Source organism: Dermacentor albipictus, chromosome 7 (assembly GCF_038994185.2).
Source record: "Dermacentor albipictus isolate Rhodes 1998 colony chromosome 7, USDA_Dalb.pri_finalv2, whole genome shotgun sequence".
Classification (NCBI taxonomy): Eukaryota; Metazoa; Arthropoda; class Arachnida; order Ixodida; family Ixodidae; genus Dermacentor; species Dermacentor albipictus.
This window is the reverse complement of record NC_091827.1, coordinates 6,925,001-6,947,553: the sequence shown is the minus strand read 5'-3', so window position 1 is coordinate 6,947,553 and position 22,553 is coordinate 6,925,001. Positions and strand designations below refer to the sequence as shown.

At 44.5% G+C, this 22,553-nt stretch overlaps 1 long non-coding RNA gene across 1 annotated transcript in view; it reads left to right on the top strand.

The window, feature by feature from the left end:
• LOC135916473 (uncharacterized) overlaps window positions 1-22,553 on the top strand; it is a 744,131-nt gene that overhangs the window by 669,641 nt on the left and 51,937 nt on the right. The window lies entirely within an intron of this gene.

Below are 22,553 nucleotides of genomic sequence, written 5' to 3'. Positions count from 1 at the left end.
CGAATAATGAGCACAGCCTGGCCGCCATGGTGACAATTTATTTCGCTCGATTCAATTCTTCTTGTTATCGTGCAGCGTTCAGCATAGGCCGGTCCCGGTAATAATATTGGTGGAGCGCCGGTCTAACTCAGTAAAGAAACGTGAAAAGGGAGAGCACTTACATAGAATTGCTGAGATCTCTCGACCCTGAGACCTAGTTTCTCTAGAAGTTCATAGCCAAACTATCCACAAAACGAGCGCGAGCAAAATGTTTTCAGACATGAACTGCACTATTGCATTTCGCCGTAACATTGCGGCAATGTTACTTATAATGCTTGTAACTGCCTCTTCGCTCAATTATGAGCCGTTTACAGGTGCAGGAAGCACCTGTTTATAACAAAGGTTTATTTGGGCTTCTGTGATGGTTATGAATAACCTAATTAGAGGCTACAAAAAATTCAGAATCTTTTAGAAAGCTTTAACCAGAAAGCTATGAAATGCAATAGCACCAGGTGATTCTATACCAATTCTGTTTGTTTTCGTGCTTCTTCAATAGTTGAAGCGGCGCTCTGCCTATGTATCGCCTGCATTAACTAATCGTGAGCATCGGATGACGAGAAGGGAATAAAATCGGGCAAAGGAGTCCTTCGATCAAGCCAGCCCTGTTCACGGAACTGCAGAATAACGCAAAATTATTCCTCTCGGAGCTTTATTTATGAATTGTTCGCTAGCATTTGCATAAACAATGAGCACCTCGGCTGGGACGTGAGCTCCATTTCTGTCATGAAACGTGCGACTGATACGGGAGTGGTGAGTAGAAGATAGAGTGTGAGATAGCAACTAGAAGCGGACCAAGACCATGATGGGCAATAAACAACACACTAACGAAATTGTCGATGATTATCAACCCGAACATGTATAGACAAATATAGTGTAGAAAATAATTGTATGTTAGGCTGTATCTCTGATTCTTACTTTTTTGTACTATCTTTCTACTTTTTTGTGAACTTGTTCTTTGTTTACACTCGTCCTTCGCATTTTGAGAGCGAAAATGTCGTTTTTCTGTGTTATCGGACTCTGGTTTCCTGAACTCTTTGAGAACTTCAACAATACCAATTAAGGGAATACAACACAATTTATTACGATGTATAAAAAACAAGTTTATCTCACTGTTCATAGTGCGCGCTCTGGTAGCGCTTCTCGACAATAGGAGATCCACTGACAGCAGCGCACATTCAAAGGAGTGTGTAGAACAGCAGCAATAGCGTGAACAAACGAAATGAAATAGGTTGACAAGATCATGATCTGAAAGGGAGGCAAGCTAACGAATCTGCCAGCCAGCTTTCAAAGTCCGGCCAACTCGGCTGTCACACTGTCAAACGTTTAATTGCATCAGCGTTCTGGTATCCGCACTTTCTATCCCTGGGAAGCTAGTTTCTTTGTCTAACTTTTATAAATGTTCTTCCCGGAGAAGCCTATCGCTGGTTAAAATGAATCGTCCGACAGGGCGAAGAGAAAGTGTATCAAGAACTAAGTACTTCTTTCTACGCAGACGCTGAAGGAGACAAAAAGTCTGTGACGTCAAAAGCAAAGGGTAGTGAGAGCGATTATACGAAGCTGAGATACTACGTTTAACGTCGGCAGGCATTGCAGTTGAAGACGGCCCTGTGGCGGCATTCGCTCCAATCACGCGAGGTGCTGGGTCGAGGAAAGCGGCGGCTAATGAAGATTAATGAACGCGGTGGGGCCGTGCGTTCCGCAGCACTGTTGCTTCGGAATGTCAGCCGCAGGGTCGCTTCATCAGAGCATTGTTCTTAATTTGTTTTGATTTTTTCTTCCTTTTTTTCGTATGTTTTTATCGCGTTCCTTTGGCTAAGCGACGAGTCATTTCGCTGCTTTTGTGAGCACTTCCCTGCGCTGCAAATAAAAAAGTGCAATCTCCTTTTTGTGCTTTATCTTCAATTCCAAACTCTCAGCACTGTAGATTCATTTGCCTTGTATCCAAGTGTCCTAAGTTTTGTAACATCATCAGAACTGTTTCGTCAAAGGACTCCAGTAAAATTTTCACGGAAACTTGGTAAGAAGCGTCACAGTCGTCGTGTGTTTAGGGGGGAAGGAGCTTCCTTTGGTAACTTCAAACAGCCCTATACAGTGAGTGAGTGAGTGAGTGAGTGAGTGAGTGAGTGAGTGAGTGAGTGAGTGAGTGAGTGAGTGAGTGAGTGAGTGAGTGAGTGAGTGAGTGAGTGAGTGAGTGAGTGAGTGAGTGAGTGAGTGAGTGAGTGAGTGAGTGAGTGAGTGAGTGAGTGAGTGAGTGAGTGAGTGAGTGAGTGAGGGAGGGAGCGAGGGAGCGAGTGAGTGAGTGAGTGAGTGAGTGAGTGAGTGAGTGAGTGAGTGAGTGAGTGAGTGAGTGAGTGAGTGAGTGAGTGAGTGAGTGAGTGAGGGAGGGAGGGAGCGAGGGAGGGAGCGAGCGATAGGAAAGGAGGGAGGGATGTTTATGGACGCGATTTCGTCCAATGAGTAAATATCAGAATGATTCCATACTCTCAAAACAATGTACACTCTTTTTTGACTGCGCTCATGCGCGATTGCACAGCACATTACTGGGCTCTGCCAGACTACCGATAGAGGCGTCTTCGGGAAATAGACTGTGGCAGGACTTTTCGCCTCCCGACTAAAGTCAAGCAAGGCCAAGCTAGAATGCTTCACCGGATTCGCCTGGACGTCGCGTTCACTCGACGCTCTGCACATCTTATCGGTGGTGCGAACAAGCCGAACTGTGAACGCTGCCAAGTCTCTCAGACACTGTATTACCGTACAGTAGCATCAATAGCTACAAGGCCTGATCTGGACTACATGAAAATCACCGGACTAGACACAAGGCTTTAAGGAAACTACTGTGTTAGTGTATATATGCTTCCCTTGTTCCTGTTCTCATCATCTTTCATGTTAAACCAAGAAAAATACTAGTTCAATTTAAAAGAAGAGTACATCGAAGCACTAAAGGAAGGAACAAGAAAATGGCACCACGAAAGAAAGGTAAATATTTAAGCGAGGAAGTTATCAGCGACCACGAGCACATGACTGGTCACTCGGATCGCATGGCCCCTAAAGAAGGTAAAATAGATGTACTTGTAGTGCTATCGCGGTACCCGGCAGAAGAAAGGAGAAGTTGCGCAAAGTGAGTAAGAGTCATCCGAAAGGACGCGAGAAATTATTAGAGCGATGCCTCGAGCGGTCGCCCGATCAGTTGAACAGAGCAAGAAGAAGGATGAGAGACCCCATCACAAGGTGTTTTCTCCACTCGAAAGGACCATATTACGGCAAAAGGAAATGTCTTCTGGATACCAAAAAGGGGCACCATTCGTTGTACATGAAGGGACCCAAGGGCCGTTTGGACCATCTACTCCCACCGGCCGTGACGAATTTCCCCATCGACTTGCTTCACTAATTCTCCACTATATTTCCGCGTACTCGTATATGTGCATGATAGTGGCCATGTATACGAAAGAGAGGGAGAGAGCGCACGAGAGAGAATACGCGAGTGTGTGTGTGTGTGTGTGTGTGTGTGTGTGTGTGTGTGTGTGTGTGTGTGTGTGTGTGTGTGTGTGTGTGTGTGTGTGTGTGTGTGTGTGTGTGTGTTTGTGTGTGTGTGTGTGTGTGTGTGTGTGTGTGTGTGTGTGTGTGTGTGTGTGTGTGTGTGTGTGTACGTACGCGCACGTACGTGCGTGCGTCCGCACGTGTTCTAGCCAGCACTTTGATTTCCGCCCACATCTCAGTGGTTGCGTAAGCGTGTGCAAGCATGAGTGCTCCTGTGTCGCCTCCCCTTGCGATTAACTTTGTGCGTGTGATTTGACTGCCACGTGCTCACCGCCGCAGCCAGGTTCCGCGCTGAGTTCCAGGATGCGATGCCAAAATCCCTGACTGTCTTCACCTTTGCTGGTTTGTTGCAGCCTGCAGGTTTCGTGTAAACGTGGGTTATTATTTTTTGAATGCGTACGCGTTTCTATGCTTACCCAACGAGGAAACCCGTCCGGCCGTCCCGTAAGACCACCGCTTTGAAGGTAGGGCACGCGGCAGCGATCAAATTGAACTTCGTGCTGCTTCTCGCTTTAACGTGAAGTAAGTGGCGAGAGCACATCGCCCATGGAGCTATCAGCACTGGCCCATTTTGCCCCCATCGCAGATCACTCTCAACATAGGCCCGCGCGTCTCGCTTGGAACGCGAGCTACCTGTAAGCGGCGAGAACACAGCGCACACGAAGCTATCAGCACACGGTGTACTCTGTCCCCATCGCAGGTCCCCACCACGCGGCCACGCCAGACGCAGCTGCCGTCGGAGTACGGTTGATCACGGCTGATTATGGTTCACCGCGGATGAATGAGGCGCTAAAGAGTGACAGCGGCTTTTAATGACCGGAAATTCGCAACGTCATCAGCGCACCTCATGCCGCCACCTGCAGTAGTTTGCTTGCGTCCGCATAAGTGCCTGTCGTTGCAGCACTGTCGTTTATACTGTGCTGATCAAGTTTCATAAGATTGATAATAAAGCCGGGCTGCGTGGAGATGAGCAAGCGACACAACGTTTACGCATACTTGAAAAAAAGTGAAAAAAAAATCACTCAGAAACTCCCAGGGGAGTTTCTGAGTGATTTTTTTTTCACTTTTTTTGTGAAGGACTGTACCGCCGCATGAACCAACTTATCTGGGGTCTATAAGCTTAGTGAGGCAATGGATAGTTTACCTTTTCTAGATTTTGCTTACTGCATGCACACATCTCTGTGCATTTGTTTCCGTATGGGCCAGTCTTTTGTTCCACCTTTAGGAGAAACTCCCTCTGCTTCTCGGGGATACGATTTCTCCTTAGTAAATTGTATAGTTGGGCTAGTTTGTGAGTACCTGCTTCCCCAGCAAGGTGTGAAGATTTCTCCTCAGTATTGTTCCGCAATTATTGTTGCCTGCGTCTTTTCTCCTGTGTCTGCATTGGGAGGTTTCGGTTAATAATAACTAGAAGCGTCTAGTGCGGCCCCTTTCAGGGCTCGCGAATTAAGCTATGTTTTCTGCAGTTCCGATTACGAGCTCTTCAGCGAGCGAATTAAGATTTAGGCATGAGGCATCTCTTGCCACGCGTCCGTTCGTCACTTTGAAGTTTAGCGTGCATACGCTTCAGAAGTAATGGGAAGTGGAGCAAAGGGCCAATTTAAACATGTTAAAGCTAGCACCGCAGTTTTTTTTGTTTTTTACCACGTAAGCGGTTTTGCGAGCTACTGTCATTGTCCGACATGACTTCACGCAGGACAGCATACAGATTACGATTCGGCGTCTACGTATAGCCATGTGCTCTACATCTACAGATGCGCCGTTCACCGGCTCCATTCTGTGCGAAATTACGTGAAGAAGCAGCAAACCTGCCTAAATATTCTTTTTGAAACATTATACACCGTCAAACGCGTCATTCGTTTATTTGACCGAAATCATTTCTTCGGCCGTTTCTCGCTCTTTCAAGCAGATAGTATTCTTCGACTCTATCACGCGATTTCGAACTTGGGTTTTCTCCGCCAAGGGTACGTGTTCTCGCGCAACCAATTTCCAGGCCCCTCCCTTGCCGAAGGCCTGTTTGGGATACACGGGTTGTCGCGTGAGCACATTGTGGGTTAAAGATCAGCGCTGCAAAGTTGAACACAGAGACGCAAGTATGTATTCCAACTAGGCTCAACGCAAGCCTTAATCACTTTGTGGAGCCTGAACATTTAAACGCAGGAATCAGTGGAGGCGCTTCTCCACGGCCTGGGCTGACGGGTGCCGGGCCCGTTAGTTGCCTAACTGAAGCTCGTTTCTTGCGGAGATTCGCCGAAATGCACTATTCGAAATGTACACATTCCTATGCCATATACATGCAAACCTCTTTGTGGCTACTTACCCTATTACTATGTCCACTTCACAGACGCAGTTTCTGCGGTAACCTAGTTTCGTTCAGGAATTAAGTATTCCTAAAATATTTCCTACTTACTTACATCACAAAAATAATAATCGACTGCTATTTTCAGCCTTGGTATCAAGCAGCTAGAAAGTATAAAACGAATAGAACAAGTGTAATAAAAATTTATTCAAGTCACAGTTGTGGCACTTCGGCCCACCGTAAAGGTGGGCCGAAGTGCGGTTACGTTTTGCTGAACCCGGCAAGTTAACAATATGCGCGCAGAAAACGCACGAATTCGGGCACGTGCACTTTCGAATAGTTCTCGTGGGCCCAGTGCGCGTATAGAATGTGTTACGGCCACATGAGAGTTTTCTCGTTCCAAAAGCTCATGAAAGATGAGACGTTCATAGGTTCTATTCTACGCCTTTCAGAGGATGGAGGAAGGGACAAGTAAGTGAATAGGAAGAGAACAAATAAGTCGCAGTTCCGCCTGAGAGGCGAAGCATCGACTAGACAATTATACGAAGTATAGTAGTTTGATCGGCTGTGTCAACTTCGAAGCAGTCGCTAACTATTGAATTAACAAGCATGGTGTCAGCGCGCACAGGCAAACATGAAGACATCATATTCGATGACCGCGGAACACGTTCACGAAATGCTGGCGCGAGTAAGCGCGGCAGCAGCAGCGAGCGAAACGACGTTGATGTTGCCCACCACTTCAATGCAAGAGCGGCGGGAACATATCGCACACAAAGGTGTGAGCCGTCTGCAGATCCCTTTCAACTCACGGCGCGCGTGATCGCGCGCGGCCGTGCAAAGTGCGCCCTTGATGGCGGAGTCGAAGCCTCCACCCCTCCCCTCCCGCGCTGCCTCCCCACTTTCCTCCATATATAGTGCGCGATATTCAGCCGCGATCGTCAGTAGCCCCCGCACCCGGTCGCGACATGCTCAGTTGCTGCCGGAGCACAACGCCGCTCCCCCCCCCCCTTCCTCCCATCTGCCCACGGCCTTTCGAGCGACAGAAGTCTCCGCATTTGCTATCTGCTTTCTTTCTTCGCGCGAGCCAGATTTAGCCAAGATCGTCAGCTCCCCTCGCGTGGTTTCACTCGTTCGTACAGCATACGGCGCAAGGCGAAGGTCTTATCGCCCTTGGACTTTATACGGAACATCACGGCGACGGCCAAAATGCACCTGGAGTGTCCATACAATTGTTTTCGCAAAAAAAGAAGAGAATGACAAACGAGTTAAAGTGCGTACATAATCCAGTGGCAGGTGACACAATCCAGTCGTACACAATCCAGCAGGTGACGTACTGAAAGTATTTCATGTGGGCTCGTGGACGTCAGCAGCTTCAGTAACGCATATATAGCCTTCAGCGTGAAGCTCCTTCAGGAGGTGGACTATTTCATAAATTCAAAGGTCGGGGTGGTTTCAAGAACATGTGTGAATGTACTTGTATACGCCTTTTCGATTATTTTAAATCTCGTACCCTGAAATTTTTATTCGGAATATATCTCGACCAATCGCAATTACCTTCAAATGCATAACGGCAGACCTACGATGATAACACGTATATATAACACGATAACACTATATCTTGTAAACTTCATGGAGAGACATGAAAATTGGAGGACGCTTAAGCTTCGCCTTCAAGAGTGGAACGCGACAGCGTTCCCGTCGACCCGCCAAGGGGTGTAAGACAATGGGCAACGGCGCATCGGACGCGGTGAGCGTCGAGCAACGCAGCGTTCGGCGCGATAACGAAATGTGCGCCTGAGCAAGCGACGCACGCCTGAGCCTTAGAAACAGCTCGTTTCTAAGGCAACACCGCGTTCACTAGAGGCGCTTTTGTACCGCTTTGAAGCATCGAACTCGTGGCTCAGTGTAATAAAGACAAAAAAAAACTCGTGGCTCAGTGGTAACGTCTCCGTCTCACACTCCGGTGACCCTGGTTCGATTCCCACCCAGCCCATCTTGCAAGTTGTTTTTTATTCATGAAGTGCCTATTGGGATTTATCGCTCACGGCCAACGCCGCCGACGCCGACATCGGCTTTTCTGCGACACGAGCTCCTTAACGCTGTCGCGTTAAAAAGCAAACAAGACCTGAAAATTCACAGGCCTGCTCAGCACATGCAGAGCAGTCGCAGCGTAAGCGGAGAAATGGCTCCATAGTAGCTCTAATTTCGGCAGCACGCACTAGAGGTGCGTCGCGGCGAAGTCTCTTTGCGCCGTTTTCCTGAGAACGAACTCAACTGTCCACCCGCACGCAGTCTACGGCGAGTCGCGGCTTCTGCACAGTGGTCTGCTGAGGCCGATGTTGCCTGGTTGCAGGCGCGCAAGTGGATGTACGATCCGCTTCTTCAGCAGGGGTTCATAACTTGCGAGGAGGCTCCATAACGTGTACCGAACAGTAAACGCAGGTATCCGGACCACGCTGCGTACATGTCACATAGTTTGACCTGTGGCACCATACGATCCTGTGGAGGATGATGATGACGGCTTATTGCATACCTTTTTGGTACGGGGCGGTGACTAATAGTCATCTAGCCTGCTTGAGTTAACCAGGCATGTTAAACATACATTTCATTTTAGCATTTTTTATACATCTCTTTAATCTTCCTTTTTTCCTCAAGACTTCTCTGTCTACATTGCACCGCTACCTATGCAACAGCTACAAGGCGTGCCACCTCGTCCAATAATATGCAACTGCAATGTTAAGTGTGGACGTATCGACGCTACGCGGCGTGCACCTCGCATCGCGTGAGTGCTCGCGCGCTAGGACGCGTGTTGAGGGCATGTTTCCGCAGCAGCTAGCAAGCGCTGGCGTGGCGCAGTGGTAGATTAGCTGAGTCCCACGTAGAGTGCCCGAGCTCGATCGCGGCGGGAACTGGGTATTTCTATCTGATTTCTGGCGATAGCTGCGACGGGACAGCATCGCCAACCGAAATGGCTATTGGAATGAGGCCAGAACAACTTACGCTGTAATAGGGAAAATCAGTTCTACGGAAGCCCACGAGGTGGAGGAATCTTCCTGAAAGAGAACAATTGTCATCCTACCGACTGTAGCATGAAGCTACAAAGAGATCCCCCATGTATTTCTCAGAAAGAAAGCTTCACAGTTGGCAAAACGTTTCTCTTCACCCGGGATATAACTGTATGGTATGTATAAATATATGTGCGGGCATATATAACTATAAACAAAGAACAACTGAGTAAAATATCGCCTTATAGATTCTATGCGGCAAAGTATTACCTGTTTTGTGATAGGGAATGGCTTGAGTGGTATAGAGTCTCACCCCCGTAATACGAAATGCGCCTGAACTTCAAGCAGCGAATTGGGAACACTATACAGCGTAGACTGAAAAAAAGATACTTGGGAGCTGGAAACGTTAGCCTCGGAAAACCTCGAATATGACTCCAGGGCATGTATTCACAAAAATAAAGATCTCTTACGCTAGAATTCTTCTATGAGAAAATGCCAACCATTCCTGATGCTAGTCATATTAGTAGTGAATGCAGCCAAGCAATGGCAAGGTGCCTATGCGAATGAATAGCTTTTCGAGTTCGGTACGGGATGACTGGAATGAAATATAAAAACAAAAATAATAGAAGATAAAAAAAGATTGAAAGAATAGGTGAATAAATTCAAAATAAAATAAAGAACAGACGCATAAGCGGGAACGACTCTAAAGAAGACGGAAGCGAGCTGGTTGAGAAAGCATGTATAAGTACACACTGCGATAGCTATGTAATCTTAGTCGTATATGCTTCGTATTTCATGGATACTGCCGGGCTGTTGCGCAGCGGGTCTCTCGTTCCTTTCATCACTTTATTATTGTGCAGGTAAATGCACCCGGATCATCCGGATCCTAGGCTCTATCCTCGAGGTAAAAGAAGGGAAAATACTGATAGAACCTTGTCCGTCGCAAAAGGAATTCCGAGAAATTTTAACTCCTTTGTTTGTTTATTTTATCTGTTCCATAGTGGTGCCTCTGAGTAGAAACGACGACGGGTTTGTAGTTACATTTCAAAGGCGACTAGGCCTGAATTTTGCAACCAGAGCGGTGTTTCAAAGCTTTCCTAAAAGCCCACTGGTATACCCTTGTTGGCGAAGCTTTGAATAAACCCTATCGCTCCACTGCATTGGCAATGCACCTTTGAAATCAAGTATTGCAGGGAAGTATGTAGCCTACGACATTGCGCAAGCAGTGCCGAAGCCCTATGTGCAAAGGAAATGGGGCTATAGCTATTCGCATGACGAACGCTGTGCATGTCCCTCGTGTCTCGCTGTGTGCAGAACGTCGCTTAAATATTTGCGCGGTGTGTTTTCAGAAGCCCTTAGGCAAATTCGCATGCATTCTATGTGGGAGCATCGATAAACTCTGTGAGAACGTTTACAAACACCGAAATGTTATTTCAATGTTCCAAGGTTGAGCAAAATGCAAACGAAAAATGTGATATCCTCATGACTTGAGTCGAGTGATTTGGTGACTGCATGACTCGCGATAGGAACTTGAGCAAATACATAGAAGCCGACAGAAGCATGAGTGCTTTCACTACACCTGAGTAAGTGCTTGGGTGAACTTCCTTCGACAATAACGTCAGGTATTTATCGCTTTGTAGTCTACGTCAGCACCTAATTTGACGCTGCAAAATAAACTGTATGTCTTACTTCCTTTCTTGCCCGCTGAGTGCTTCTCCTCGTAGATTGCCGCAGGACATTATTACCGGTAGAAAAGGCTAGTACGCTGGCATCGCGTATGGTTCCGTTGTTTTTGTGCACGCCCTGTCACTGCAAATGGTGTCTTCGGGCAATTTAGCGGCTCTTCCGACAGGAAGTGATTGGATGTTGCCGCCTTCCCGGCGGAAAAGCTAGGAGCGTCGTTTTGAAGGTCAAGGACGAGCACTTAGCATGTAGAGTGGGGGAGTGTCTTGGCGCAAAAAGGAGAAACTAAACACGTAAGAAGTGACTTCGTCCATAAGATGTGCTGCATATCGTGAGTGCCAGCATGTCAAATTAAGTTAATGCCTTTATCAAGCAACCCCAGGCGATGAAGTCTTTTTCCATATCATAAGGCTGAAAAACAAAGCGGATCTTATGGCAGAAACTTCAGAAGAGACGAGGTGTCTTTTCTCAGAAAGTTTTGTTCTCTAAAAAGAACAAATGAAGTGAAATAACGAATGTTCCCCTTCACGAGTTAAGGGAAGCGGAATGGTCGAACTTATAGGTGCTAGAAGAGTTGACTGTTGGGCTAGTTGTTCGTCCATATTTGAAGTAGTAGCTTAGTGCAAATAAAACCACGGACACAAGGAAGACAGACAAGGACAAGCGGTGCTGCCAGGAATATGAAAAGTAATCGCTGACAAGAGACAAACAGTGTCAACAAAAATTAAATAAATAAGTGGGTTTTAAACGTTGTAGGAGGGAAATAATACTACTTTCGCAGTAGTAGCGGCTGGCTGGTTATACCCTACAATTACCTGATGACTGTGATGTTGCGAGAGTAAAAACTGGCACAGGGAGCTATTCTCGGCACGCTCAGATTCCGCATCTCCTTCTTTGCTGCCGACAAATGTATCAAAGCTATATTTCATTGGAACACGCTCCAGAACTTATTAAAAAGAAAAAAAGCAATGTCTCTGTGCATTTTGAGTGAGTCTTCATAATTACGAAGTGATTGCGTACGACCCGCAGTGCTTACCAATATTAGTGCTACAAACACGATTGATACGGCAAACGCACGCTTTTCAATATATACTACCGGAGCCTGAACGTAGAAATACGCTGACGTGAGCTACTTTCGGCCAAACAAGAAAGAATGCCAATCTGGTACACTCCGCAATCGTGTTCTCACGAAGAGCGTCACATCTTTTTGAACGGTATATTTCAGAAAGCGGCAGTGGGAAACGAGAAGCAAAAGCACGGATGTTAGCGAGAAGTCCGGTTCGCTGGCTAGACCAATGTGGCAGCAGACGTGCGGTTAATTGGCTGTGCACAATGGTGCTTTGGTCGTTAGATGATGATGCTTGTTATTATAATGATGATTATGATCATTCTCTGCTGTGGCACCAACCCATAAAGAGGCGTTTTCCAAGAACTGGGCTGCAAGAGGAATTGTAAGTCAAGTAGTTACACAAAGGAGATCGTATTGTAGAATACGATCTACATTGTATTGTGGTTTTTGCAAGGGCTACTCATGCGACACACAACTTGCCGGATTTATTAACGACATACATGCACTAATAGACGCCGGGTTCCAAGTTGACGCAATATTTTTAGATTTTTCTAAGGCATTTGACCATGTTCCACACCATAGGTTGTCACTTAAACTTTCACAGCTTAACATTCACCCTACTATAATTGCATGGATCACCGATTTTCTTTCATCTAGAATACAGTTTACATCAGTTAACAATTCTAACTCATGTTATGCTTATGTTACGTCTGGCGTTCCACAAGGCAGCGTACTTGGACCTTTACTCTTTAATTTATATTAATGATTTACCCAGTTGCGTGTCATCCAAAATCAGACTATTTGCAGACGATTGTGTAGTTCATCGATGTGTAACAAATAACACTGATAGCCACTTACTACAATCTGACCTGGACGCAATAAGTGCATGGTGTTCTAATTGGTTAATGCCATTAAATATTTCCAAAACTAAACTCATGTCTTTCACCAATAGGCCATGAATTCCAACCACCTACTCCCTTGATAACAACGCTGTGGAACTCGCAACTACTTACAAGTACCTTGACATCAATCTTTAGTCTAACTTATCATGGTATAATCATATTAATCTTACCCTTGCCTCTTCAAACCGTATTCTCGGGCTTATTAAAGATAACTAAAAAGAAGCCCCGATGCATGTTAAAAAACTAGCATACACAACATTAATCCGTCCTAAATTAGAATACGCGTCTGCCATCTGGGATCCCGAACAAACTTATAGCATCAGTAACATCGAAGCCTTGCAGGACCGTGCTGCGCGATTTATATTTTCAGATTATTCACGTTACACCAGCGCCACCTTGCTAAAAAATAAAGCCGAGTTGGACAACTTAGCACTTCGCCGTAAAATTTCTCGCCTAGCACTTTTCCATAAGCTTTATCACGATGCATCACTTCACGACGATTTCTTTCAGTCACCACCAGTTATTTTTCCACGTCGTGACCATCCATACAAAGTCAAACGCATTAACTGCCAGTCATCCAATTATGCATATTCGTTCTTACCACGCACAATAACTGAATGGAATGCCTTACCATCAGTCATTGCCACGGAACCAGAATTGACTAAGTTTCAACATTTAATTCGCTCACGACTTATCGACTAATCTTATTATTCTTTTTGGGACTTTTACAGTGTTTTCGATGTTTGTTGGTGTTTTTCATTGCAGTGGACTTACGTTCTCCTAATATGTACTAATGTTTTCTTTGTAATAATTTTGACCTAATAATCTTGTATTACCTATGTTTCACTGTATTATTGCTTCTGTTACATTCTCTTGTTTTTTATTACCAGTGCCTGTGATCGTGCCACCCGATGTAGTACCCTCGTAATGAGGGCCTTTGGGGTTTTTTTGAATAAATAAATAAAAATAAAAGAAGAAACAAGAAGAAACAATTTATTCCGGCATAGTGCAATAAATATGGCTGACAGTATCATCTCAATCCTTATACTTTGTGACTCGTTTTTGATCCATAATATAAAGTCAGCATAAGTTATAATCCAAAGCGAGAAGCAAAAGTAGGTAGTCTTATATACGTGTCCTAAAGTGATGTTTTAATGATGGAACTATAATCGCAAATTTTCTATTGAAAGTGGGCATTTCATCCGAGATATGTGCACCAACAAATAGGAAATATCGCTCATGTACGTTATAGGTTTTCGGCAAGTTGAATTTTTAATGTTCAACCTGCCTAGTATCCCTTGTAGGCGGGATAAATATTGATAAGAGGTCTGGCTTGTTAGTGCTTAGTATTCTGCCGATTAGCATAGTGCCAATTAGCATAGTTGTGATGTAGGGAGCTTGGAAAAGTGGTATTATATTTGACTGCTAAACACTGCAGCGGGCGTGTCCTTAGTGGCCAATGCTATTATTCTCACCGCATGTTTCTGAATTTTGATTACGGAATCAATGCACTGTACGAGGCGTAGGAGAAACCTCATTATTCTAAACAATATGGTTAATGGCAATGAAAATTACTGAAATAAATGAGACATACTGTTTGATGACGGCAATGTTGGCGCGCCTTTAATAAGGTATAACAAAAAGGATAACTAGAGAAATAATACACATAAAAAGACAACTAAAACGGAAACGTAAGAACTGTAAGAATAATCCTAACACTCAGTTTCCATCCACTATTCGACATCTCGGCAAGGAACTCAAGCAACTTGTGAAACCATCCAAACAAAAGTTCTTGGGCATCACAATCCCGAGATTTCTGAAAGAAGCAATTGACAAATTTTTTAGATATCTAAACTCATCGTCGAATGTTCGCTCCACGGCACAATCAATGAAGTATCCAGCCACTGAGAGTTTCAACGGATACTTTGCTTCTGTGTTCACTCCATATGACAGGCTTCCTATTACAGACGTCGAAATTTCCGAACGAGGTGTGCTCAACCTCTTGCTAAATTTGAACCTAAGGAAAAGCCCCGGACCCGATGGCATCCTAAATGAGTTTCTGTGCCGGCATGCCGAATGGAATTCAAGTATCTCACATTATTTTTTCGGTCTTCGCTTCGTGTCGGTTCTTTCCCCAATGTTTGGAAGCGAGCTAAAGCGAGCTATACTGAAAAGCGGTAATCCAGACAATTTAGCAAATTATCGCCCAGTCTCAATTACTAATACTTGCTCAAAGGTGCTTGAACATATTATCTCGAAACATCTCATAAGCTAGTATAATGAGCACAATTTATTATCCGATTTCCAACACAGCTTTAGACAAGACTTGTCGGCTACATCTCAGCTCATCGAATTAGTACACCATCTTTTGGAAACCGTTAACTTCCGCGGACAGACAGATATGATCTTTATGGATATTGGAGGTTGGAATGCGCAACAGTTTGACGATACACACAGAAGAGACACACACCACAGAGCGCTACTTGCAACTATCGTTTTATTCCCTTGTCAGTGGAATAAATACAGGAAGATACTCAGGGGGGAGGGCGGTAGCGACAAAACAAACAAGCAAACAAAAAACTAAAATAGTTTTGACAAATATTGCCATCTACCAATGCCAAGCCGGCTTTGTCATGCGATCGTTTTTGCTGCACTCATCACAAAAAACCCCGGATACGAAAATTCCCGATTAGCGCTTGAGGAAATCTAATTCCTTTGCGCTAAGGGAAACTGAGGGCGTGCTCACGCACATACTACCCAAACGCGCAATCTCAGCAGCTTCGATTATCTCCCGCGTTATTTGGCTGCCATCAAGCTCACAATTGGCAAGTTTCATCTTTATGGATTTCTGAAAGGCATTCGATAAATTGTCTCACCGAAAATTGCTACGAAAAATTGAGTTAATCTTTAATAATGCTACCATTACTAATCGCTTCTCATCTTATTTTCGTTCTCGCAAGCAATATGTTGAGATTAGAGACACGAAATCTCGAGTTTCATCTGTTAAGTCAGGGGTACCCCAAGGTAGCGTTCTGGGCCCCCTTTTATTTCTTTTATTTATTAGCAACGTGCCGAACAATATAGACGTTCCCATCAGGTTATTTGCAGATGACTGCGCTATATACAATAAAGTTCAAGAAGTAGCTGACCAGGAAGAACTAGATAGAAGCTTGTAGAACTAAATAAATGCTATGATGAATGGCAAATGGAGCTAAATCCACTAAAAACCGTAGTTATGAAAGTCTCTCGAAAGAAAAATCTGTTAAACAACTCTTACTACATTGATAATTATGAACTTACGAGTTGAGCCACATAAGTACCTCGGCTTGAATTTCTCAAAAGATCTTCGCTGGAACTATCACATAGATTGTGTGTTCTAAGGCCAGCAAGTCGCTCTGTGTCTCAGGTGTAATTTGACCTTGGCGACACAAGAAACAGTATGTTTAGTGTGTAGAACACCTTTTAGGCCAACAATTAAATATGCAAAAGTTGTCTGGGATCCTTTCTGTGCTACAAACATATCAAAAATTGAAAAAAAGCCAGCGTCTAGCTGTAAGATTTATATTCAATAATTACCGGTGGTCGGACTCCCCTTCTTAACTGTGTGTACTTGCAGGACTACGTACATTACAAGCTAGGACAAAATACGAAAGGTTGAAATATGTATATCTTATTATTCATCATCATGTTCATATAAAATATGCGGACTATTTTAAGGGACTGACTTTCTTAAGTATAGCTTCTTCCCAAGAGCTTTCAGTGAAAGGAATTCTCTGTCTGAAGAATCCGTCTCATCCTCATCAGCTGATTGTAACCGCTTATAGAAGTTGTTTTATTTTTTTTTTTGTCTGTCTGTGAATTGGTGCGTTTCTTTGCTAACAATTTGCTGATCTGTTATTTGCTGCTAATACGTTGTCGCTTGACTTGTTAGATTTCAATGTAAAATATCTGATGTCATTGTTTTCTTGAATGCTAACTACAATTATATTGCAGTCCTTTAATAGCCCTGTGTAAGGGCTGACAGTATCTGTAAATAAAGTAAATACCAACACAAAAGCTATATTTTTGTTGCTTGTTCAATATATGGAGCCCAGTGTAGTCACGAGTCGAGATATCCCTAGATATTTATGACTACTAAACTGTTAGATCTGTATGTCTCCTATGTTCAAGTAGAATTTAGTAGGAGTAGTTTTTCGATTAGAAGTAAATACTACGTAGTTAGTAATTGTGGAGTTTCAAAGAAATTTGTTAGTTTCAAACCATGCTAAAATATTCTGCAGCAAACTTTGAGCAATTTCTTCTGCTTACTGTAGTGACTGTCATGGAATGTCGCAGCCAGATTTCTGTTAGATGTGGTTATTTCTGCATCACAAAAGCTCGGTCAAATTTTTTCTCTATTAAGCAAAAGTACAGGTCAGAAAAGGCAACACGATAGGCCATAAAACAGTACACACTGGACTCTAAGCAAAACACGTGTCCAAGTACGAATTGTGCAAACTAGGTTTGGTAAGTCTGAAACTGTTATATTTCGGCATGGTGCATGTTCACAGTGTGGGCAACGTATGAGCAAGAAATTGCCAAAGCATAAGCACTCATTCTCTCGGTCTGGATGGCCTTATCGCTTGGCTAGTCATTGTAGCTCATGCAGCTGTAATCCCGTTCTCAATGATACTGTTGTCCTCTCACGACGTCGTAAGAACTAACAAGAAAAATAATTGAAGCATTTCATATCAACAGATTAAAATACAAATGCATTAGTCAGGTTTCCTTAACACTTTCGGCCAAGCAATTCGACTACCAAAATGATGTGTGTGTGACCTAGAGTGAACTGATGAGTGTTGAACTGATGACTTTATTGTTTAACCTGGCATTAGGGCCTTTTGGGTTTAAATACTGTTCTTGTTGTTAATGTCTCAAAACATATGTCTTTAAATATGTCCTCTTTACCATGTTCTCTCTTCTTTTATGTCATCACTTGGCTTTGTTAATCTACATCTGCAATTTGTCTTGGCATGTACTTTAGTCTCTTGTCATATACTGGGTGTTTCAGCGAACACCTTCCCAAATCTTTAAGAGTTGCCTGTGGCAGACATCAAAATTCTAGTTCATGAGCTGGTCTACTTGAAGCGGTGGACAATACTTGCACAATAAATTCAGATGCGATATGGACTAATTATTAAACATTCACTAATTACGTTTTTACCTAATTACATTATGGCCCATATTGCAATTCACAAATTCTAGCCGTAGAGTTCACAAGGCGGATCCACTTGGAATGAATTCTCATGACAACACCAGTTTGAGGATATAAATGCATGAACTTTGTGAAGAAATGCATTGGCATTCCAGTTAATTTGTTAACAAAACGTCCTTTCAGGCGCTGAAGCCCACAAGTAAGTGGAACGCCAGTGCATTTCCCCACAAAGTTCAATAATTTACATCTAGAAACTGGTGCCATCCTGAGAATTCATTCCAAGTGGATCCGCCTTGCGAAGTCCACTGCTAGAAGTTGTAAATTGAAATATGGGTCATAAGATAATTAGCTAAAATGTTAATTAGTGAATTCTTGTTAATTGGTCGATTTCGCATTTCAATTTTTTGTGCAAGTAGTGTGCGTCGCTTCGAGTAGAGCAGCTCATAAAGTAGAATTGAGCTATCTGCATTCACTGAAATGTTCGCTGAAACACCCTGTATAAGCATTCCCGTTGAATAAACATGCAGTCGTGGGTACAAGCCGGGATGGCGAGTCAATTTTTATTCTACAGAAATCTATATGCCATCGTTCTCCTTTTACTCTTTCCTCTACAGCGGAAGGTGCATGCGCGTGACGCCATGGACACCGAGTTGTTGTACTGTTCAGAGTGTACAGCCAGTGCGGACTAACTGATCTACAGGATGGCAGACGAATTGTAGCGCGGCACCTTTCGAAAACCACTCACATCTTCAATCTGATGACTTGCTCGGCTTCCCTTCAAAATAATAGCCTTTTTTTAGGAGAAGGGGAGGCCAGCAATTGAGAACAGGTCGCCAAACACGCAGCATTATTACCCTGTCTACAATAAACCCAATGTTGGGAGGAAAAAGAAAACTGACTCAGCATCCCAGCCCTGCGTTAGTCTATGTCCATAGAAGCTGTTGAAATCAGCACTACAACAGCTGAGGGGAGTATGCAATGTTTTATTGCTTGAGAGTTATGGTAGTAGTGGTAATTTACAGTAAATATAGTAATTGGAGTGATGGTAATTTTGACAGCACGCCGCCGCCCATAGCGGTGCTGCAACAACTTTGAAATCAGTTGCTAGGCTGGTTTTACATACGAAGGGCAAGCGGCCGTCGCCTTGCGCAACAGTAACCTTTACCGGGCAACGTATGCAGGGAGTCCTACGTACTTCGCACTATATTTAGGAGCGCTTTATCAACAATTATGTTGTTCGGATTATTGTTTGTAGCTTGTTCTTTATTGAAACGTATACTGTTCTGCATGTTGTATGCGTGATTCCAAAGAATGTATGCACGGTTCATTTCACTTTGCTGAGTGCTCATATCCTCACGGATTTGGCCTCCGCATGGTGGCCTTAGGAGTGACTATTTGTAAGTGTGAGGTCTGTGTCTGATTTATGTGATTTATTTATTTTATGTGTCGCTACGGTGGAGAAATTGCCGGCAGCAACTGTAAGGCTAATCCCACCAGTAGCCTATACAACCACTCAAGTCAACTCAACTCAACTGCTTATACCCTGTGCCTTACGGGAGTATAAGCGATTGCATTTGTGCTTGCTCACGGGGGTAGGAGCCACTGCAGATGATCCACTGCAGCCACTGCAGAGATAATTTCTGCTAACGAACGGACACGAAAAATTTCGACCACCGAGAGGCTAACAGCTTCGGTTGTTCGCGGTTCAAGAAGGAAGCACATGGGATAGAAAAGCTTGATGGGCTGGGACAAAGGAGCGAATGGAGTGGGACCAGAAAGACGAAATAACACGGAGTAGTGGTGATAAAGGTCGCCAGGCGTTGAACGCAAAATAGCAACGACGATCTGTCTGCGCACCATAGTGGTGGACCACAGATCAAGAGCTCAACATTGTACGCTGTCGTAAATTATACGCTCCGCAACCGCTTCACCCATTGACCCGCAACCGCTTCACCCATTGACCCGAGAAGCGAGAACACGTTCACACCGCTTCTGTTTCTTTTCTCCCAGAGCAGGTTAAGCGGGAGCAAACAAAAAAAGAGTTCTAGCCCCGAAATTGGCCAACGTCGCGGGAGGGCGCCATTTGTGGCCTGGGAATAAAGGCAACAAGGTTGTATTTTGCAGCAGCCCTCTGGAACGGCTCTTGGACTGATGTTCGAACACCCCTTACATAACTTCCATAGTGGTCTGATGAGCATAAGCAGTAGTCCTACATTTCCGTAGATGTCAGCGTAGTTCTCGTTTCAGTGTTTTCAATGAACAACAAAAAACTGAAATGTATCTTGTAAAATTATACTTTGTCACATTTTGTCAGATTTTGTACTTTTTGGTGCGCTTTGTTGGGTCCTGTTGGTTTTTATCCCACTTTTTCGTTTTCTCCTCCTTTGTGTCTCGTGTTTTGACCAGGAGGCCTTTGCTCAACATAACCGTTCTTGAAGGTTCCTTGAACACTCGAAAACGAGCTAGCAGCCATCCGGTGCCATTCACTAAGTCTTTAGCTGAAGATTATAGGGACTGATACGATTGCCATTTTTTTTTTTTCGTATTGGACGAACCATTCTATTCGCGTCGCAAGGACGTAACGTTGCTAGCGATGCTAACGATGCTAACGATGCTAACAAGGTGCCTGTATTTCATTTAATTGTTTTAACTTTTATGCGAACCACACTAGCCACACAATCACGCTCTTCCTTGCTGTTTGTACTATGCCACAATCCCAAAGATTTTGTATGACAAATTAGAAGCCGCCACAATAGATATATGCAGGCACGCGCAATACGCGCTGCGTTTGTACACGGGGCAACGGTGAGAATACTCGGTAGTAAGTGGACATGTTGTTTCGCACTCTAGTCACGTGGGCAGCAGCTTCCCGCCAAATCAGGCATTAAGCGATTTCATCCAAACGACGTTGGGCGAAATCTTTTAGTTCAGCGGCTAAATGAAAAATACTGCGGAAGTTCCCTTTTGGATGCAGTCAACGCTGCGTGTTTTTACTGACGTTTCGTCGACCGCGTGTCTTGTGAGTGAGTCAAAGAACTTTGTTACAGGTCCGGCGAGGGACGCGAATTCGTCACCCACCCGGCTTGCCCCACGTCGGGACCGGCAGGTCTAGCCCACAGGCCCGGTCGCGGGCACGCCGGACAGCCAGGATTTGCTTTCCTAGAGCGGGGCTACGCAGAAGCGAGTCCCACTCCTCCTTGTTGAACTTGGGGTATGTCGGCCCGCACTCGCAGATCGTGTGCGCTAGAGTGGAAGTCTGCCCGCAGGATGGGCAGGCGTCGTCGCGATATACGTCGGGGTAAACCTCGTGTAGAACGGACTGGCACAGATATGTGCTAGTCTGTAAGAGTCTGAGAAAAACGGCTTGTGCCCTATTCAACTTGGGGTGAGGGGATGGAAAGACCCTTCTAGACATGTAGAAGAATTTCATTACCTCGTTGTGAGTAGCGGCAGCGTGCCTGTGGCCGTATGGGGGAGGGGAGTCGGCGCTCCTTACAAAGAAAGCGCAGTCGGTGAGGTCACGGGCAGCCTCGTGAGCAGACTCATTGAGGTTTGGGGGAGCACCCTCGATCGACCCTACGTGAGCGGGAAACCAGTGAATCGAATGATGCGTGAGAGCATATGAATTCGAGACGCTGAGAAGACGAGCAGCTTGCTCGGCGATGCACCCCTTCTGAAAAGCCCTAACTGCTGGAATCGCTATAGATTCAGTTCAGTTTCAGTTTAGTTTATTACCTTACAAGTGCCCAGCAGGGACATTACATAAATGTGGGTTTTTATAAAATAGCGAAAAAACATGGTGAGAAATAATTTTTTAACAAAATGATTAGTTACAAGTTCTGTGAACGAAGATGGAGATGTGGTAGTAGCGATGATGTTGGGAAGGCCGTTCCAGTCTGTGGCGGCACGGAAGAAAAGGAGGCTGTGAAGGTGGTTGTCCGGGCACGTGGGCGCGCTACTTGAAGTGGATGGCTGGTGCGATGAGATATGTGTGCTGCTGCTGTGATGTAAGGCCCTTCATTAAGGAAAGAAAGAAACTTGTGGTACAGGGAGAACAATGGAAATGCGACGTCGACATGAAAGCATTGACAAGCCGGATTTTGATTTCAGAGATGAAACGCTGGCGTCGTATGAGTACGAGGTATAAATGAATCTAACAGCACGATTATTTAGTGATTCTAATGCGTCCGTGAGATATGCTTGATGCAGGTTCCAGATCGCTGATGCGTATTCCGGTTTCGGCCTGACAAGTGACTTATATGCTAGTAATTTTGTACCTGGTGGGACGTTCCGTAGATTCTGTTTTAGAAAACCTAGGGTTTTGTTAGCTGCGGATATAATGCTAGTGACATGTGCGCGCCAAGAAAAATCGTGAGATACGGTTACACCTAGATATTTATTGGATTGTACTGGTTCTAATGGTGCGTTAACAATTGTATATGCAAAGAAGAAAGGGTTGCGATGGCGGGAGAAGAACACGAATTTACATTTGTTAGCGTTAAGGGTCATCAGCGAATTGCTGCACCATTCTAACACACTAATAAGGTCATTGTGGAGAGCAGTATGGCATGAGGACTTACTGATAGAGCGATAGATGACGCGGTCGTCTGCAAACATGCGTATATTACAGGAGGCACACTGAGGTAAATGATTACTATATACTAAAATAACAGGGGACAAAGACCAGATCCTTGGAGCACGCCAGAGGTTACTGGGAGGTGACTTGATAGGTTATTGTTGAATAAAATCATTTGTGTGCGATTAGACAAAAATTTCTTTATCCAGATTAGAACACTAGAGTCCAAGTTCAGCAGTTGAAGTTTCT